Genomic DNA, 22,231 nt, shown 5'->3' on the forward strand with positions numbered 1-22,231 from the left:
TAGTGTGGACATAAAGAACAAACCTGACCAGCATCTCAGAGGACAGCATAGTGCTTTACATCATCATCATCTTAGAGAGAGCTTAGAATGTAATTTTTGTGTGGGCTGTGTATACCTGTGGTATAATAACAAGAAATAATGGTTGTAGTAAGGGTAATTAAGAACTCTAAATAACTGATATAACTTCAAGGGCTCCCTTACATTAATTTTTCTGGTGATAACAGGTAATACTAACTTGAAAAATTCAGGTACCTAAGCCAATTATGCCTAAAACCTGAATCATAATGGGCAGGAATGTTATTCTGATTAAAACTCTGTTCTCATCCTCAAATATCCTATGCCAGTACCATCAAGCAAGCAAATGGCCACTGTACAGGCAAAAAATGTATTGGTTGCTTTCAGGGGTATCAAAACACAGCTCTACTAGTCTGAAAGGGTTGCTTCAGATACTGTAAACAATTAAAAACTTCAGTCCAACTTTACTGAGAGCTCTATGGCTGTATTTGCCTCATCTGTGTTAGGAAAAAGTTTGTTTTCATCTGTCTGAACACATCATGGGGAGGAAAGGTTATTAAATAGACACTTCACCTGGCTGCAGCAAAAATGGCTGTGTCTGTAGGGTCACATTAAGCAACACTATGTTATGTTCTGAATCACTGGATCTCTACGTCTGTATTATGGTATTGCTAAAACAGTTCCTGGAATTTTTTTGGATTAGAACAGGTAGGAACTTTCCCCAACATGACTTGAGATATATCACGAGGCAGATATTACAGGTGGTTTAGATGTGGCCATACTATTTCGATACATGAAAGGGTTTAATTACAGGTATGTTCCATTCTAGGCCAGTTAGCCTAAGCACCTGGGAACTGCCCTGGGAGCTTATACCTTACTGTCACAGATGCAGCCAGTTACTGCTTGACAGATCTTTTATCCAAGAGTAAGGAAATTCAAAACAATTAATTCTACTGCAATTTTAATTTTCTGGCAGCTTGTGAACAGCTCCTTCTACCATAATTACACCCTATGTTTCTCTCTGTGTTATCATAAAGGTGAAGAAAATGATGGAGTCGGGAACATTTGGTTTTGCTCTTTGGATCTGTGAAAACATCCAAATGAAGACAGTAGTGCTCGTGGGCCTGGTATATAACCTCTTCTGCAGTGAAATCAGGTGCTCTGATTCAACTCTAACCTAACCCTTCTTCCAACAGCAGAAAGAGTAGCAGCCTTAACCAGTCTGGGGTAGTAACTGAGCAGCAGAAGGTAGTGGAGCCTTCAGGGACCTCAACTGGAAACACTTATCATGTGCAGTAATTTTAACAGTTAGCAAACAGACACAAAAAGATTTATTCCTCCTTCCAGAGGCTTCCCCATACAAGATCTTCTCCATTCACCCCAAGAAAGGATTCATGTAACTGGCATCTAACAAATTTATCTAAGTTACCTCACAGTACCTTTGTTCAGCACAGTACTTTTTTTATCTTTTCTAGGCATGAACACAGCCTACAAAATTTAAGATGTTGGTTGAACATGAATGCTATAAGAATGGAACCAAGTTAATTGAAAGTGTAAGTTTAGGCTTATTTTCAGTTTACATTTATTTATTCTAGTAAATTAAATGGTCTTATTCTGAGATTGTTGTCTGGTACTCAAGCCAAAGTCACCAGGGCACATACAATTACTGTCAAGGATTGTTCTAATAATTTAATCATGGATGTTGAATTACAGTGCTTGGATACATTCCCCAATACAATATAATGCACAGCCTAGATGTAAGCTCGGAAATTAGATCATCTCAGAACTGGACTTGAAATTACAAAGATATGGGAATGCAAAGTGGACAGTAGCATTTTCCATAAAAGAGTTTTAACATTTCCTCTGTGCTTGTTTTCAATGGCATAGAGTTATTCTTTTCCATAGTAGTTAGTATGGGGCTATGTTTTGGATTTGTGCTAAAACCAGTGTTTATAGCATAGGGATGTTTCCATTATTGCAGGGCAGTGCTTACACAGATCCAAGGCCTTTTTCTGCTCCTCATCCCACCCCACCAGCGAGCAGGCTGGGAGTGTGCAAGAAGTTGAGCAGGGACACAACTGGGGCAGCGGATCCCAATTGACCAAAGAGATATTCCAGACCATATGACGTCATGCTCAGCAATAAAAAGCTGGGGAAAGAAGAAGAAAGGGGGGACATTGGGCGTTAATGTTTTTTTGTCTTCACAGGTAACTGTTACATGCGATGGAGCCCTGCTTTCCTGGAGATGGCTGAACACCTGCCTGCCGATGGGAAGTGGTGAATAGATTCCTTGTTTTGTTTTGCTTGCATGTGCACAGTTTTTCCTTTAGCTATCAAACTGTCTTTATCTCAGCCCACGAGTTTTCTCATTTTACCCTTCCAATTGTCTCCCGCGTGCCACCAGGGGGAGTTGACAAGCAGCTGTGTGGAGCTTAGTTGCCAGCTGAGGTTAAACCACAACATCCTCCAAGTGGCCACTTAGAATCAGAGACCTGTTTTGGCAGTAAGCAATTGATCTCGTTTATATCAGAAATAGTGTGGCAAACAGGGCAGTGATTGTTCCCCTGCACCCAGCACTGGCGAGGCCGCACCTCAAATCCTGCGTTCAGTTTTGGGCCCCTCACTGCAAGAAAGACATGGAGGTGCTGAAGCGTGTCCAGAGACAGGCAACAAGGCTGGTGAAGGTTCTAAAGCACAAGTTTTATGAGAAGCATCTAAGGCAACTAGGTTTGTTTAGCCTGGAGAAAAGGAGGCTCAGGGGAGACCTCCTTCCTGAAATAAGGTTGCGGTGAGGTAGGTGTTGGTCTCTTCTCCCAAGTAACAAGTGATAGGACAAGAGGAAATGGCCCCAGGTTTGCACCAGGGGAGGTTTAGATTGGCTATCAGGAAAAATTTCTTCCCTGAAGGGGTGGTAAAGCATTGGAACAGGCTGCCCAGGGATGTGGCGCTTAGGGACAGAGTTTAGTGGTGGACTTAGCAGTGCCAGGTTAATGATTTGACTTGATGGTCTTAAGGGTCTTTCCCAAACTAAATGATTTTATAATTCTGTGAAAGAAACCTCTTCCACCTGTTTTCTGTTCTTGCTCTTCCTTTTGCTTGTCTTTCTCTTTGTGTGTGTATGTGTGTACATGTAGACATGCTCTGTGGAGATGAGTTTAGTGGGCTTACCTATATCTCACATATTACACTTCTGTTATTCCTGTAGCTAGACTTTGCACACTTAGCATGACATGGGCATCTCCCACACAGGGCTTGTTGTGTGCTGCACAAAAGGTATACCCTAATCTTTTTAACTGGATTTGTAGTTGAGTGTCCTTTGAAGGACACATATACCAGGTAGCACAGAACACCATAGCTTACACTGGTCCGTTCCAGCCATAGAACATTTTACAAATGGATAGTCTAGTTTTCTTTGTCTCCATTATATGCCTAAATCAGAACTGAAACCCCAGCATGATTTGCTTCCACACTGTGAATTCAAATGCTTGCTCAAGGCAACCTTTAGGGAAGGCTAAAAGAAAATTTGGGACCACTACTTCACTTAAGTGTTCGTAGAGAAGCCAGGCTGCTGGGGGTACCGTTATGTCTCTGTAGGCTACATATCTTGGAGGCAATGTAATTGTAAGCAGCAAGCCTGCCTAAGGAAAGCCATGCAGTCTTTTAATCCAACGAGAGGAGACTTGTAGTTGATCTGATATAGCAAGTCCCAGCTGATCTGCAGTCATCCCACAGATAATAGGAGTGCAGGAATTGTGTGCAACCTGCACCTGAACCTGCTTCCTCATCTGCTTCCTAAAACCAGTCAAGACAATGCAATCATATGCTGCTTGGGTGAGAGAGACAGAAAATAACGTGTTTCCTTCCCTTTGGGGAGAATGTGGGAGACTGACTACTTACAGGAGGGAAAGGGAATGTAGAAGCTGCCAAAGGGATCTGGTGATAAATGTCCTGATGGGATGAAGGAGTTACTAAGATGGTATACATTAGATGCATTTTAGTTTTGTACAGCAATACCAGCAGGGATTAAAAGGCAATGTTTGGTGTCATTCTCTTTCCACAGTATTTTTGCTCTGACTTTCTTTTTTTCCTTCACCTTGGTTGTTGGTTTGTTTGTTTTGGTTTTGGTTTTTGTGTTGGTTTTTTTTTTTTTTTTTGTTTGGTTGTTTTTTTTAATGCTTTCTAATCTGTTTGATTTGAAACACTGGCAAGAAATTCCAAGTGTATTAAATGAGTTATATTTCCATAATAAATGGGATTGTCCTCTCTCCTTGGTAAGAGATATAAGCATTATGAGACTTTTCCTTTCTGGATTTGGCAGTGATTTTTGGAAAAAGGAGAGGAAAAAATAGCAAGTGTACTCATAGCCTTAGTTTTAACCCCAGGCAGAACTCTGCTGTCTCTGGGCATAGAAAACAGGATTGTCTGTTTCAAAAAGGGCATGAGAAGAATTTTTTTATTTTTCCTTGAGAAAGCTCCATAGATGTTGGCACTGTAACCATGAGGCTGCTACAGTGGTGATTTCTGCATTAACTGCAATATACAAGTAAAGCAGCTTCACAAAGCCACAATAGAAACCATCATAGAATCAGTATATACCATCTGTTATCATGCACATACGATAAATATCTATAGCTCTCTCATACATGCTGAGAACAGATGTAAATAATAATTAAGAAAATTGCTCCGCAAGTCTTCAACACTTTGTAGGATATGAACCTGTGCTTTCATGTTATCATGCACATGCTATAAATATCTATAGATGTCTCTTAAATGCTTAGAACAGATGTAAATATTAAGAAAGTTGCGCTAGAAGAGTCTTCAACACTGTGTAGGATAAGAACCTGTGCTTTCACAGTAAGACATCTCTTCCAGGCATATCACAATCATTTGAACCAGAGGACAGGAGGAAGGCAGTGACACTGAGTGGATGCTGCCCTGCTATGAGAGGGAATTCAGAGTCTCTGTGGTGGGTTGACCTTGGCTGGATGCCAGGTGCCCACCAAGCCACTCTGTCACACCCCTCCTCAGCAGAAGAGAGTGGGGAGAAAATTAGATGGAAAAAAAAAAAATGTAGGTTAAGATGAAGGAGGTTTAATGAAGCAATAGTAAAAGTTGTGCATGCAGAAGGAAAGGAAAACAAAATATGTTATTCTCTACTTCCCATCAGCAGGCAATGTTCAGCCACTTCCCAGGAAGCAGGGCTTTGGTACATGTAGAGGTTGCTCTAGAGCCAAATGTCATAAATAACAAATGTCCCCTCTTCCTTCTCATTTCTCTTAGCTTTTATATCTGAGCAGATGTCATATGGTACTTTGGCCAAAGGTCGGTTTGGGTCAGCTGTCCTGGCTGTGTCCTCTCCCGAGGTCTTGCCAACCCCAGCCTGCTGTTGAGAGGGTGTGGAGCCCGGAGAGACAGCCTTGATGCACAGCACTGTGAGGGCTGCCATGGGGCTCAGCCAGACCCAATAGAGTCTTCTTGCAAAAAAGCAGTTATTTTAAGGAACTATTCCATGTATTAATTCAATTTCCTTCTAAAGGTTGTAGGAAGGCTGGCTCAGTGGTTAAAGTAACACATATGTGTTTCAGAGAATGGGGGTGTCCTCCACAACAAAATTCTGTGTCCTTGGGCAAATCATTCATGAGAAAATTTTCCAACCTGTCATCACTCTTGGTTGCAGAGAGATTTGGAGCAAGAGCTGAAGAGGGGTTCAGATGCCTAAGCTTACCTTAGATGCCTTTATTACACCAAGCTTCAAAGTTCCTAAGCCCAGAAATTTCTCTTGGAAAATTCCTTCTGCTGAGATGAGGGTTTGGGTACTAACATCTTTAGATACTTTTCTTCTCTGAATGCACAGATGTACAGCAGAGGTTCCATTCCTTATGCCACAGCTAACTATTGTATAAGACTAGAGACTGGATACCACTCCACCCATCAAATCAGTAGCTCAGTTGAGGAAAAATTCCAGTCAGACTAAGCTCTCCCAGAGTATGGTGATGTCCACCATATTTTGTTTAAGTGTAGGTGAAGAAGTTGGGCCTTTTGTATGGGAAGAGGACATTCACACAAGATCTGAGAGAACAAGATGCCTTTAATTTCCTTTAGCAAGGTTAGCCAAATGCCTTAAGGTTTGGATTATCTGCTCCAAAAAACAGGCGCTAGGTATTCAGAGGGATAAGAGCGAGAAATTCTCCATCCTTCCAGCTGAACACGTATAGGAAATAATGGAAGTTTTACCAGATGACAGGTGGCTTTCCAGCTTTGTGGGAAAGAAGTTTAAATTTTGAAACTGATGAATCAAGGACTTTTTGGAATTTAAAGCCATTTTATGAATGATTGAGCCATTTCTGCCCATCTGGTCCAGACTAGCTCAGGTCAGAGTCTTCCAAACAGTCCTTCTGGTTTATTCCTTTGCCTTTCTCTCCATCTGCCCTGATAAACTTTTACACCTTTTTCCTGGGAACTTTTTTTGGGTTTTTTTGGGGGGTTGTTTGTTTGGTTGGTTTGTGGGTTTTTGTTTGTTTGTTTGTTTGTTTTTTGGGTTTTTGTTTGTTTGTGTTTTTTTTGTTTTTTGGGGTTTTTTTCCAAAAAAAGCTGGAAGAACTCCTACTTCAGATTGCCAAAGAGGAATTGGGAGGTGAGAAAAGTAAAATTGCTCAATAACAGTATTATCTGTGTTTTCCAAAGTGAGTTTATGTATTCAAATCATATAAATCATGTGAATCATATTGATCAGGTAAGCAAATCATATGCCACCATAGGATTTTTTAGAGAAAAACTGTATAAATGTATATATGTATTTCTTTATGTATTTAAAGAAAGGGTAGGGCTGCCTTTTAAGAGAGAGATTTCAGCTATGGTTTATAAATTTTGAAGCAAAGTGGTCCAGAGAAGAGCAGGATTTAAAGTGTACTTCACTCAGTTCTCACTGTTTCCCACTGGCAGCTCCAGTCTCAGGTCAGCTCTGAGAACCTGGTTTGGAGCACTTATCTATTCCTGTGCTTTATATATGCTTTTAGCACAAAGGTTCAATTTCACTCTGGAGCATCAGCAGCCTAATGGTTCCATGTGAGTCTATGTTATGCAGGTCTCCTTCTCATTATGGTTTCTGTGTTGCCTTTATATGCATGAAAACATAATCTTAAGTGCCAAATAAGGATTAAAATGCTGTTCTACTTCAGATGGCTGCTGTGAGAATAAAGACATTACAAATTTCGGAGTGATCAGATGTTGTAATGATAGGGGCCTGATATATCTCTTCGTCAAGCTAAACAAGTTCCTGTAAAAATTCACTATTCACTTTAATTACAGTTCATCAGGCCTGCACCAACTAGAAGCAGATATTTCCCTTCAGGTTTTAATTAATTAAATAAATAAATATACAACAGAGCTTTATTTTAATCATTGCTTTTCTAAAGCTGAAATAGCCTTTGAAAATCATGAGAAAACTGTTGGACCAAAAATGTTCAAATGTCCTAAGAAATCTGCATGTCTTTTTAAGCCATCCTGTGGATTGATGGCACAGACTTTCAGGAACTGAGGGCATTGAAAAGAGCTTAGCCCACTAATTGCCAAGGGAACCTTGCTTTCTGCAGCCTGTTCCATAAATCCCCCAGAGTACTGAGGTATTGGCATTACCATCAGGATAAAAGATTAAATAACACATCTTGGCAACAAAGTGCATGAGACAGTATATTAAACTGGGAAGTAGCTGGCTGCGCGAAATGTGAAAAGTAAGAGAGGACAGAACAGCCCCTGCAAACTTTTGAGGGTGGGAGTGTGTAAAGCCAATCACAGAGGAAATAGAAAAAGACAAAAAGGTTACGCTGTTTATTAAGACAAGAAAAAATAGCAGGGTGTGAAGTTGGGATTTTTTAGGATGTTGCTTGTAGTAACATCACAGAAGGAATTTCAGTTGATTTCCTGGGATTTTCTCAGATGTATGTGCTCTAGTTTGAGCACCTGGGAAAAGGTTTTCTTCCACTGAAGTTTTTAATTTGTGTGTTCTCAAAACAGGTTTCACAGGTAACAACAGGATAAGACATTTTGTAAAGTACATTTGTGGTTCTCATCCATTTGGTCAATGCAGGGAGGAAAAACTGCTTCTTATAAAGCGGTCTAAAAGTTGGAGCACTCAGGGAGAGATAAGAGTTTGATCCAAGAGAGTTTACTAATCCCCACTTGGGGGAAAAAAAAATCTTCACTGTGTAGCAAAGAAATAAAACTTCTTTTGTATGAGAGAGACACAGAGAGAAACTCCAATAAGAACCATGGCTTTGCTGTGTAAATAATCACATGTCTTCTAGAGGGGGATGCTGCATCCTAGGCCCTGTTCAAGGAGTCTTCCATTCTTCTTTCTTCAGTAACTTCTGAATGTAATATAAAGAAACTGTCCCTAGTAAAGAAATAAGAAGTTCTACCACAACCTGCTGTTCTCAAAAAGAAGTTCAGTTCTTCAAAAGAGTAGACACTGTTTCCATACTGGGCTTAAAGCTATCAATGCCCAAGACCCACAAATCCCCACCCTTACTCCTCAGTCAGTCACTTTCTCCAGAGTCCTCATTCCTGACTGTCTCTTGACATCTACCTGCTCAGCAAGAGTGTTTTTGGAGAACTTGGTCATGTACCACAGGGGGAAGTTTGGCTCCTATATTGAGAAGAGAAGGTCATTAAAACTTTGGGGAAAGCAAGTTCTTTCTCCTATTCTGTATTTGGAAGGCTTTGCTATCTCTTACTTTAGGCAGGATTTTTTGCCAAGTGAAATGGCTGTTTGCTTATGTTGGAGATACACAGAATCCCAGAAGTTTATGCAATCATGTTTTGCTCTGTATCTCCAGCATTACCTCCTGAACCCTGCCAGGGACTACTACCTATGACTACTATGGAGCAAGGGCCATTCAGTATTTCCTCATAGTCTCCTGCTGCCTCAGTCCTTGTTGCAGAGATGATGCCTCAGTTACTGTTGTAGCTGATTAACTCTTGCTCCACTCTGAGTGCTATTTTGCAAGGCCATAGTAATCTCTAAATCACAGCCCTCAATGTGCACTCAACAATGGAAGAGCATTACCTGCAATTTCCCAAGCATTTCATTTCCTTGGAAGATTTATTTGTAAACAAACATGAGCTTTATTGTTGCTTGTTGCAGACATGCAGTAAATTAGTTTTTCCACGCTGAAATGCAGCAGCATAAAATTCTCACTCGACGAAATACTAACTGGCATTATGGCATTGCTTTGTTAATTATATTGGCACATACTCTGCCGCTCTTTAAATTAATCCTGTACACCAGAAACACTTCATACCTAATGATTTCCTGGACTTCTTGTGTATCAATTCATGCTTAATCTAATTTAAATTGTTGTCAAAGTGACAAAAGCAAGGAAGACACAAACAGCGTTTAAAGCAACATGACTCCTGAGTCAGTGAGTCACGGTCAGAGAAGCTATCATGCAATGATCACTGGTAAAGATTAATTGAATATATTGAGTTTAGCTTTGGTATGTTTGACAGGTTTCTGACTCTTTGTTATTAGTCTGATCTACCATTTTTTAACAGATTAGATTTTCCACGTGGTCCACTTCCCTAACCAATTCTCAGTCATTTTATTTTTAGTTGTTGATTGTCAAAGATGTCTAATAAGATTCTGAGCTTGGAAGGCTATGATGATGAAGTTTATTTAGGTTATTTTTTATTAAAAGGAAGGCCATTACTAATCTATGATATAAATTATATTCTCCAGTCCCTACCATTCTTTGACCCTGTAGCATTCTTAGTGGAAAACTGCTTGATCGACATACCGTCTTCCCAGGTTTCTTCCATAATGTTTACAGCAACAGCCCTGTTATTGCATGTCAAGTATCTTATAAAATCAATTGATGTTATTTTACCATCTCATTTTGAACTGAGCTTTCCAAAGTCGCAATAAATAAAAAGGCATCTGCTATGGCAGGTACCACATAAATTTTACCACCTCCTGAACTCAGGAAGGTGCATGAAAGTACCTTGGCAGTACACAGGAGAGTCTCCAACTTTCTTGAAACTTGAGTTCCTGCCTGCCAGAGATATCAGACCAGTGTTTCAATCAGGAGTCTTACATTTATAAAGATTAAACACTTAGTATTTAGTACTTAGTCTTTACAAGTACCAAGTGGACAGAAAAAGTTTCCAGATTTCTCTCTTGAGAAGAAGCATTGTGACAAAGTAATTTCCGTCCACCTGGAAAAAGGGTTTCTCAGCTCTGCAAAAAGTAAATCCAGAAGGAGATACCTGAGCTCTCCTGGATAAACATGCATGTAGTTACTTGCAAACATAGGACACAGAAAGGAACATCTGCAGCAAGGAAGATATAAAAGAGGAAAAGCAAAACATACATCTGTGTTCTCAATTCTTCTCTGCTGTTCATGTGTGTTACTTAGTGCTACCAGGAGGACTGTCATGGCACTGTCAATGTCTCTGTCAGAACTGGGGCTTGGGCTGTTCTGACTTCAAACATTTGACCAGAGGAAGAAATAATGACAATAATGCTGGAAGTAAAGTGCACGGTAATTATCACAATGACCATTTACATGTAAATGTACGACTGGTTGTTTCAGACTAGCTTCTAGGAGTCCCTCATCCCAGGTGAGTGCTGCATCCACTAGTTTACTCAGACTTGCTCTTACCTATTACTTCTACCAAGCTACCATCATTTCTAAACACTGAAAATTCTGCAAGGCATCATGCATCAGGATAAGCAATGTGGTCTAGGGCACCTTCAGAGGAAGTGGAAGGAGAAGTTTTAAATCATGCCTTGCAACTTCATTGTCCCACTTAGAATTACATGCAGAATGCAGGTTTTATTGGTCTGTGACCTCAGCAGTGATACTATGGAGAAAATTCTCTAAGTATATGCTGTCACTTATGAAAAGGGCCTTCCTTCTGTGTAAAGCGTAAGCATATAATTACTTTTAACACCTTAATTTTATGCCCACAACCCCTACTTTGTGTTATCACTTTTATTTATTTTTTTCTACCATCATTACATCTTTCTTCCACAACTTTCTAGGAGCTTTCAACTATGTTTATATTGCTGTCTATTTTACTTCACCTGTGATCTTCCACCCCTTTTATAGTTGCCTGCTACATTTGCCCTGGTTTTCCTCTAGCTTCTAATTTCATTTTCCCTGGTTTCATTATTTTTATGCTAGCATTTTGAATATTGTTTTCCCACATGTAGCTCTTTAGTTTCTTGTAGCTCTCAATTGTTATTTACACTTTGAAATGGAGGTTTGGATGCCTTCATCTAGCTGGTGGCTAGATAATGAGTTATCATGTAGTGCAAAATAGTCTATCTCAGTGCTGATTTATTTAAACTGTGAATCCCTCTGGGAAGGTGCTGAGTGTGCACAGAGAGCAGGAGCTGAGTTCCCATCAAAGCTGATAACAGAGCTTGCTGCACACCATTACAAAACCTTTGTGCTTTAGCTGGAGCAGTGGTAGTGATTATTTTCAGCATAAGGATTTTTGCTGGGATTATGACTACATGGGTACTCAACCCATTCTTGAACTTTAAAAAGTGCTTAACACTTAGATCCCCAGATTGCTTGAAACCTGAACCCAACATGTGAGATTTCACCTTCCAGGAGTGTGGGGCCAGCAGTTAAGACCAGAGACGTGCAACCTGAAGTAGTGCTAAAACCAACTGAGATTTAAGGTTTAAAAGCAAGATTTTATCCTTTTCAGGCTATATCTATATGAAAAACAATCAAGCAAGTAACCGTTGTGTGTTGTAAGAGTTTCTTGGCTGTGTTGGGTTTTTTTGCTTCTTTGTGTCTTTTCCCTAATGACCAGTGAATGAAACTGTGTGTACATAGCACCATTTCATAAAAGCTTAATATGCACCCTGCAACAGTGCTGCACACTAAAATTTCTGATGTATATCTTTTGGGTAAATTCAGGGAAGCCATTGGCTCAAGAGGCAATGTTATATTTCCCTGACAATGAGTTAAATGCCTGCCCTCTTCCTCCCCTTCTTGAACTAATGCCTGGGCAGTGAAAATGCTTACAAATTGCCCTTGTTCTCCCCACTTTTCCTCACTGTAGCTATCGTCATAGTACAGATAATAATTAGACATGATTAAAATAGTAATTTAACAGCATTTGAATCCCTGTTTAGCAGCAAAGAATGGGAGTCTCTCTTTATTCTTTGTCTCTCTCCCCTCCCTGCTTCTCTTTTCCGTCTTGAAAATGTGTGTATTACTGGTGTATAGTTCACCAGCAACCGCCTTACAAGACAGCCATGTAGACTCCTCAGCGGCTTGATGTGGAGATAGGAGTGAGGAGGGGTGAGGAGAACAGAGGAGGAAGATACAGACTATTAATACCAGAAGTTCTTGTGCCACGAAAACGGTTTTATTACCCAAAATCTGGATACAAAGCTTGTGGGTTTGATCTTGGACTTGAAGCAGAAATCTCACAGAGGTATAGACACAAAAAGAGTCTTGCTTGTGGGGTTGGAAGGCAAAGCCAAATTCTGGAATGACCAATAAATTGAATTCAGATTAAAAAGAAAATTCTCTGGAACCAGTCCGTGTAACCTGTTTCCTTTCCTGTAACCTTGAGCTTTAGCAAGTCCCTTTTTTTTTGCCATAACCTCTTTCCCTTAACATTGAACTCTGCTTGCCTTTTTCTACAGCATTTTTCTTGTCAGTTAAAGAATTTTTATCTGTAGTAAAAATTACCTTCAGGCTTTTTCTCTGAGGAAAGCAAGACAGGCATAAAAGCCAAGCTTGTCCTTTTCTTTTATGATCTACACATTAAAAACAAAAACAAAACCAAAAACCCCCACAGAATCAAAACCAAAACCAACAACTGAAAAAAAACTTAGAAAAAAGAGGAAAAGTCCAATAAAAGTATATTCATCAAAGTGGTAGTCCAGACTGCCAGAAATTCATTACAATCTTCACTATAAAATATTGCTTATATTTTACATGCAATCAGAGCTGTTCTGGGGGGATAAATATGGAAATTATTTCTTCAAATTTTATTTGAAGTGACAGTACAAGAAGCTATGGGTAATAACTGAAATACAGAAATTTTCATTTAAACATAAAAGAATATTGTGAGAGTGTTTGAATGCTAGATGTGGATTGTCCATCTTTGCATTTTTTCATTCTTGATAAGATTCACTCTTTGACCTCAAAACAACAAAACATTCTAATGGCACATCTAGAGGAGGCCACTGTGCAATCCGGACAGGCCTATCATGCTAGGAGCCGCTGACATAGTTTTTGCATTGGTTGACTGCAGCAGTCCCCCCACCCCTTGTGTTTTGTGCAGTTAAGGGTTTTGCCATAGAGCTGACAATAAATCAGTGACAGAGAATGGATAGAATTAGAATTCTACATTTCATTCTCCACATTACTTCTTAACACAGTACAAGAGATGTTTAGCTGAAGAAATCTGTCCTTGCTGAGAATTTAATTCTGTAATGAGACCACAGCTAGAATTGAAGATTTTTTTATTATTTGGGTTTTAAAATTTATTACTTTTGGTGCCATTTATGAAGTGACATCCTGTAGCTAACATGATGAGGATGAAATTTGTTATCAGTGATAAAAAAAATCTAAAATTACTTTTATTATAGCCAGTCATCCATGTGTAATGAAGGATAAAGTCTTCTCCTACCAGAAGCAATCCCCCACCCCAGTGACTGAAAATCCCCATCCATCTTCATTTTACACTGTTTTCTTGAGGTTACAAGATATATCATTAAAAATCCATTTCATACAAAACAGATGCTAAAATCTGGTTTCTGGCTGCTTCTCATTTTCATCATGTCTAGAGATCTGGTGTGGTTACTGCAAAAAAAAAATAGTATTTGTATTCTCATTCATATCACAGGTTATCTTCCACCTTCTGTACCCTTTTGGAATTCATTAATATGACTCGTTGTCACAACTGTAATGGAGTTCTGGCTTGTTTTATTCCAGATATTATAATGTGTACACATTTCTAAATATTCTCAGCTATACACAAGTATACCCCATAGAAGGGAAAAATAAACATAATTTGATGCTAAACTGCTAACCTAACACTACTCTAGAGATACTCTAGCCAATAACTAGGAATTTGTATGCCTCCTGCCAATATTTATTTTTTTATGTAGAAAAGCCACTTGGTAAATGTTCTTTTACAATTTTGAAAACCAATGCTGAAAGCAGCACACACTCAGGCTCCTAGTGCTGCTTTTAAAACTGTTTGCAATGGGTTTGTGTTGCAATGCACAGCTTTCAGGAGTTTCATCAGTATCCACACTTGACATTTTCTATCCTGAGTTAAGTCAGATATGGAGAGGTAGATCTTGGTGTCTCACAAAGTGCAGAAACTCAGCAGGGGAGGGGAAGATGAAAAAATAAAAGATATTTAAATTAAAAGGCTGGAGAGACAAGTATGTTACAACACTCTAGGCGGCAAATCTACAGGTTATTCAGTGAATAGGTCTTCCCTAGACTTGTATGACAGTAGCGTAGTCTCCTGGACAAGAGAGCAGAATATATGAGAAAAGTGACCACTGCTGCCAAAATAGATCAGACTTATGGCACAGTTGCTGTTACCACGAACACAACAGCTTTACTGCTTGTGTTCAGACTGACTGTGTGTTGTACACGTAGGTCGGCTGTATTCTTGCATATCCACACTAAAGAAATTGATAGTTTTGGGAAATTTAAGACAAGGAACGAGCCCTATAAGCACTGTTCAATCTCTCTTCTCTGGACTTTTCTTCCTTTTTCCTACTCTCTGCTTTCTTCTGACATCCAAGTCCCCCATGGGCAGGCCTTATGATCCAGAGTTAAAGGGTGGAGTGAAAATACCTACATTCACACATAGCTTTTTACACCCAGTAATGCTTGGTTGGGCATGTTTTCAAATGTTTGCGTGATTTAGGAGCAGATTTACCTTGATACATTGATTGATATGTAAATTGTTGTTTTTTGTAAAGTCCCCTGCATCAGAAATGTTATCATAGATCAAAGAACCACACAGAAGAAATCATTCTGTCTAATTCTCCCAACATGTTTGCCAGAAACGCTCACTTACAAACTATGAGACAACCAAGATGGCAGGCTGCCCTTTGTGATCTGCTTGTCTTTTTCTTATAAGGCACTCAAGCAATTTTGCTGTGATTTTTTTTCTTCACCAGAGGACAGAATAATAATGGTAACTTACATATGACACTGATCTTGCCTTTAAACTTGAGTTTAAAAAAGTCTTGAACGTGCAGGCAGGAATCCCTCTGTTACTAGACCATGGCTTAATTATCTGACTTTAAAATACATTTGGCTGCTCCTTTTGATTTACTGGTGCTGCCTGATAATTAGCTCTCTTTCTTTCCCCTCACTGACTTTGTTTGATAAGGCTTTTATAGAGTCTTGGCATGCGTAATTTAGTAAGTCCCATTTGTAATGCAGCACATCTCCCTCTCTCTCAATCTCTCTGTTCTGTCCCAGGCTTGGAGTAGAACAGAAGTCTAATTGGCACTGTTTACAAACCACTGCACTTGGGATGAGCTGTGCCTCCATTTGATAAAGATGTGAGACATGAGAAGATTATAACTAATTCATGCTTTGAGCCATCTATGAGTTAAAAAAAAAAAAAAAGAAAAAAGAAGACAGGAAAATAGAAGAAAGTAAAAGAGAAGCAGGTACATTTGGAAGGCAAGTAGATTACATTGCAAATGAAGCATCTGGAGTTTTTATAAAAGATGGGTTGTGAGCAGCTGGTGATTTACAAGGTGCTTTCGGTTAATCAGAAATAGCCATGTGGAGGGTGGAAAGGTTAAAAGAAAAAACAAAAAGTTTGCAGGAAGCAGAGGTCTATTTTTAATTATCAACAATAATCTTTATGACAGATCAGAACTTGGCCCACATGGGCTGAATGAAAACTGGATCTATGCCCCAGAAAGGCTGTATTATTTTTAACACTTCTTTTTTTTTTTTTTTTTTTTTTTTTTTTTAAACATAGATGTACTTTTGTACAAGTAGGGTGGCTGGATTCTGGGTTGAGGACACTGTGGGGCCAGTACATTCTGTGCTTGCCCTTTTCCACAGTTTTTCCTGAAGTATTTTCTTTTGGCTACCATCAAGGTATACAGAGCTTAATTCAGACTGATTAAGACTCTGCTTATATCTTCATGTACCTTTTGCATGGTCATGAAATGAAAGGAAAGAGAAGATCTGGGCAGGGATTGCAGAAGGAATAAACCAGTTTGCTTCGAGTGAAGTCTCAAAGACAGGGAGATTCTTTGAGTATTAGCATGACTGACTGCCTCTTCAGGTTTGCCTGAGCATGCAATTGCTACCACTTAAGCATAGCATGGGAGAAATAAGGGTGCTTAGAGTCAGACATATGAAAATATGAGGGAGGGGGGAGTGTTACAATGTTTTCTTTATATCCTACCTGCCTGCCCTATCCTCAGAGCCAATTAGCTACCCCTTTCTCTCTTGTCAGCTGGATGACAACAGGGAATGTTTCAGACGCTGAGTGACTTCACTTACGTCTCCCATTTGCACTGGTAATAAATTATGCCAGTATTTCTGTGGTAAGGGCTTTTAGGACTCTCACTGCCTGTGCAGCAATCACTTTTCTTAGCCTTCCTTAGCACCAAAGAGCTACCAGAAGACTTATGGGCATACAATGTGCAGCTAAATCTTTGAGACTAAGGCAGGGCTGTATTCAAGACTTTGAGACATTAAGAGCTGTTTTGGGACATCATCCAGCAGTACTTGATGGCTTCTGTCTTCATTCATGCAAAATTGTAATAGTCTCTTCTTGATTGTTGAAGAAATGATGTTGCATTCTGCAAAGATGGTTCTGCAAGCTACAGGCCAAAAATCTTTGCCTGGCCAAGAGCAACAAGACCAACCTCTATAGCCTGAAAATCTGAAAGAAGGCAAGCTCGAGGCCATGATATCCCTGCTGGTGCCCCCATGATGTTACCTTGCAATGGAGAGTCACGTAGCTCATGTGCCATGATGTAGCACTGTTATATTATCAGGGAACAAAGTAGTTCAAGGACTATATGTCAGCCTTCTCAGCTCAATGACTGGGTTAAAACACATGTGGAAGTGTGAGTACTGAAATCTCAATGCTTGTCTTATGTTCATATGCAGAGGTGACCTGCCTCTCCAGCTTCTGAGCATCCTTCTATCACTTTGCAGTGTCCCAGCTTCTACAGCTACTGGCTTCGACTACGGTAGCTAAAGCCTCACACAAGTAGCTATTAAAGAGAACAAGTGCAGCAGGTCAGACCAAAGGTCTACCTAACTCATTTCCTATGTCTCAGAGTGGCCAACAGTGGTTCCCTAGGAACAACTACAAGGACAGATGAAGAATTGGGTCATATTCCTCTAGAACAGTATTTAAGCCTGTGGTGACTTGCTATAAAGGAACTTCCAAATCTAGAAGTGCCATCACTGCCTCTAATACCCTTCAGTAGCTTTCTGCAATACAAAATAATTTTTATTGTTCTCTCATAGTTTCTCACTATATTATCAGAAACATAACTGATGGAAATTGAGATGTTAAAACTGACTCAAATATCCTTTCTTTTTTTAATCATCTGATAAAGAAACATATTTTATCTGCTGCTTCATAGCTTTGGGATCTGGCTGATAGTTCAAGCTGAAAGATAATAATCCACATTCACTGGAAATTGTGTTTGGAAGCTATTTCTTCTTTCTTTAGCCCTAACTGATTGTAAATCAACCTTCATGAAAGTACTAAATCCCTAGAACAACAAACCTTTTAAGTTTAAGGAATCAGTCTCTTCACGGTGGAAGCTGGTAAAATCTACCCTTCTGGGACTGAATACCAGCCCTGGATGCCTCTTGTCTATCTTGAGACAAGATGTGAGTTGAACTGGGAAACTGCCCTCAGGTGTAAAGGAGCAGAAGAGAGCTGGCAGCTATTCAAAGATGTTTTTCTTAGAGCACAAGAAGTCTAGATTCCAACATTCAAGAATTTGGGCACAGAAGGTAGGAGACCAGCATGGCTGAGTAAGGACTTCCTGATGATACTGAAACACATGAAGAAAATGCATAGGCAGGGACACACATCTTGGGAAAAATATAGGGATACTGCCTAGGAGTGTAAGGATGGAATCAGGAAACCTAAGGCTTAGCTGGACCTACATTTTGCAAGGTACATGAAGAATAATAAGAACTTCTACAGGTACATTAGTCAGAAAAGGATGATTAAATAAAATGCACCCTCACAATAAATGAGACAAGGAATCTGGGGACAACTGACATGAAGGCAGCTGAGGTACTCAACAACTTTTTTGCATCAGTTTTCACTGGCAATTGCTCTTCCCACATCCCTCGAGTCCCTGAATCTCAAGACAGAGACTGGAGGAATGGAGTCCCACCCACTGTAGGAGCAGATCATCATGGGTTTGAGACCATCTAAGGAATGTGAACATACACAAGCCTATGGGACCCAATGAGATGCATCTCAGGGTCCTGAGGGAATTGGGAGATGTAGCCACTAAGACAGTCTCCATCATAACTGAAAGGTCATGGCAGCAAGGAGATGTCCCCAGTGACCAGAAAAAGGGAAACATCACATCCATTTTTGAAAATGGTAAAAAGAAGGACCCTGGGAACTACCAACCAGTCAGTCTTAACCTCTGTGCCTGGTAAGATCATGGAACAGATTCTTCTGGAATATATGTCAAAGCATATGGATGACAGGAAGGTGATTAGAGACAGCCAACATAGCTTCACAAAGGGAAAATCATGCCTCACTAATCTCACTAAATTCTACAATTGAGTAAATGTATTGGTAGTTAAGGGAAGAACAACTGATGTCATCTACATGGACTTCTGTAAGGCCTTTAACACAGGTCCACACAACATCTTTGTCACTAAATTGGGGAGATACAGGTTTGATGGATGGGGTATTTGATGGGTAAGGAATTGGCTGGAAGGCCATATCCAAAGCGTTGCAGTCAATAGCTTAATGTCCAAATGGAGATCAGTAACAAGTGGTGTCCCTCAAGGTCCATATTGGGACTGATACTGTTCAAAATCTCTTTTAGTGACATAGTGGGATTAAGTGCACCCTCAGCAGGTTTGCACATGACACCAAGATGAGTGGTGCTATTGATACATTTGGGAGAAAGGATGCCATTCAGAGGGACCTTGACAGGCTTGATGACTGGGCCCATGTGAACCTCATGAAGTTCAACAAGTCCAAGTGCAAGGTTCTGCATGTGGGTCAGGGCAATCCTCAGCATCACTACAGACTGGGTGATGAATGGATTGCCCTGCAGAGAAGGGCTTGGGAATACTAGTGGATGAAAAACCAGATATAAGCCAGCAATGTGCGCTTGCAGCCCAGAAAGCCAACCATATCCTGGACTACATCAGAAGAAGTGTGACCAGGAGGTCAAGGGAGGGGATTCTCCCCCTCTCTTCTACCCTTATGAGACCTCACTTGGAGTACTGCATCCAGTTCTGCAGTCCCCAGTACAAGACAGCCATGAATCTGTTGCAGTGGGTACAGAGGAAGGCCCTGAAAATGACGAGAGTACTGGAACACCTCTCCTGTGAAGAAAGGCTGAGAGAGTTGGGGTTGTTCAGTCTGGAGAAGGCTCCAGGGTGAACTTACTCTATCCTTTCAATATAGGAAAGGGGTTTACAAGAAAGACAAAGGCTTTTTTACCAGAGCCTGTAGTGACAGGACAAGGGGTAAATGGTTTTAGAATGAAAGAGGGTAGACATATCAGGCATAAGGAAGGAATTTTTTATGGTGAGTGTGGTGAGACACTGGAAAAGGTTTCCCAGAGAAGGTCTGGATGCCTCATCATTGGAAGTGTTCAAGACCAGGCTGGATGGGGCTCTGAGTAACCCGATCTAATGGAAGATGTCCCTGCCCATGGTAGGGGGTAGGGTTAGGGGTTCCTGGCCCCTTCCAGCTCAAACCATTCTACAAATCATTTGTCTGTGCCATGGTGTCTCTGCTTAATGCATTTGGGAAGAGCAGTTGTCCTGTTGTCTGGATATAGTTGGATTATTAAGAATTTCTAACATACAGTATTCTGTCAGTTCCGAAGTTCTTTTATTTTAATTAATTCCTAGCATAGCCTAAAATTTAATACAGAAGTATCATCAGGTATATCCAGCAAGGAGGTGGGCAGGTAGTGAGGGATGAAAGAAGGATTCTAGTTCAGTGGAGCTGTCAGCTACAGTAAGACATGCACATGTTTACTAGTCAGTAAATATTACTGCTTCTGCCGTTCTGGTATGTTTTATTAGAGCTTCTCTTTCCTGAAATAAATTAAGCACTCATCTTTCTGAAGCAGAACAAAAACAGTAGGTAGAGTCAGAGCTCCCTTTGGAAAAATGGAAGCCCAATTCTAAGAAACAGGCCAAGTCTGCCAGAACAGAAATTGTAACTCAAACAAAATCAAAACTTGGCATAATACTTGAGAATTGATTCCATTATGTTTCCATAAGCTAAATCATAATTTAATCATGATTTTTGAATGAGAGGTGAATAATATTGGCATTGGTTATTCAACTCTTTACCATATGTGGGAAAAGGCTCATTGTCAGTATATGTCCAGCACACAGGACAGGTTTTGTCATTATGAACAACAGATTTCTGGGTAGTATGAGGGTAGCATGGGGGGTACATCTAGTGGACTGTCTAAAAAATCCTTGAAAAGCCACAAAAGAAGCACACCAGCTGACAGCAAGCTTACATTTGCTCTTCAGAGCACTGTATTGTCATTGGAAAGTTTATAGGGGGTCAGCTCTTTTAGAAAATTGGGAAATCACTGGTCTGCAGAGAAGACAGCAATTATTTTTAACTGTTAATTCCTACATGAGAGACAATAAAAAAACATTTAATGAAACTAAAAGAGATAAGAGATCATTCTAGAGTTTGCTACATTAACAGGGAGGGCCAAAATACACCTCTTAATTTTTTTCTTCAACTTTTTTTCACTTGAAACATCAGTTTAAGATATACAAGTCTGGTCTCTGTTGAGTCTTAATTTGATTTCTGAAGAGATCTTCAGATTAAGAAAAAAGATTTGCAGGAAGCACCTTCCTCTTTCATAGCAGAAATCCTGAGATTAGCTGCTGAAGCTAAATGCGAAATGGGCAGCTTCAGAGACCTGCAGCTAACAGCCCCTGACCTGGAGTACTGCTGGATGGAAAACATCTGGTGAATTTGGAAGTTTAGTCCAGATTTAGAAAAGTAACAGCTTGAAAATGCTGGAGGTGAAGGAGAGAGCAAGGTTGGGAAAAGGGAAGGTGTAGAGTCTGGGTGGGGTAAGGAGGTGGAGGAGAGATGTGGAAAAATGTGTTTGTGAAGGGGTCCCATAAAGGGAGAGAGGAACAGTGCTCTCAGATGGTGATGGCAAGACGTGAAATTTTAAGCTTTAACTGAAGCAAACAATGTTCTTCCAGGGCGTTTATAAATAAAGGCAGCACAAATAACAATCTGGCAAAACCTAATGAATCTGAAAGCAAGCTGCAGGCCCCCACTCACATATTTGCTATGCCACTGTGTGAAGGAAAACACAAACTACTTTTACAAAGGCTTCCCTGACAAAATCTAGGGTGAATTGGTGCAACCAAAGAGAGAAATGTCAATCCACTCACCATTTCTCAGAAGTAACAGTTGCAATCAATGCTGATTCAAGGTTTGAAATTTCCAAGGAACTGCTTCTTAGAAAATGGAAGAGTCATTATTCACTGAGAACTAACCATTTGCTCAGAGTTATCCCTATAAGTGGTTATTGTGGCTCCTGGCTGACATCCCAACCATCAGACAGGTCTCGTTCCAAAAGTTTATAGTCTCAGTTGACAGCTGGTTAGGAATTGATGTGAGATGACTTTGCCTGTTGCCACACAACACAATAGTGAAAGCAGCACAATAAGACAGATTTCCTGAGCCCCATGCTCTATCACCTGAGGTGATTTGAAAAAAAAAACAAAAAAACAACAACACCCCCCACCTAGCTTGCTGGTTAAAATTAGGTTTGGAAATAATTATTATTGTCACAAATGACTTAATTAAGGGACATAAAGAGACAGGTCTGTTAGAAAGAGGAATCTCCCTGCTACAGCTTAACTTGCCACAATTATACAACAATCACAGTAAATACGGAGATCAGTGGATTATTTGCTTAGCATTGAATGACTTATGTGGCATGTCAGAAAAACTC

This window comes from Falco biarmicus, chromosome 3, assembly GCF_023638135.1.
Source record: "Falco biarmicus isolate bFalBia1 chromosome 3, bFalBia1.pri, whole genome shotgun sequence".
NCBI classification, from domain to species: domain Eukaryota; kingdom Metazoa; phylum Chordata; class Aves; order Falconiformes; family Falconidae; genus Falco; species Falco biarmicus.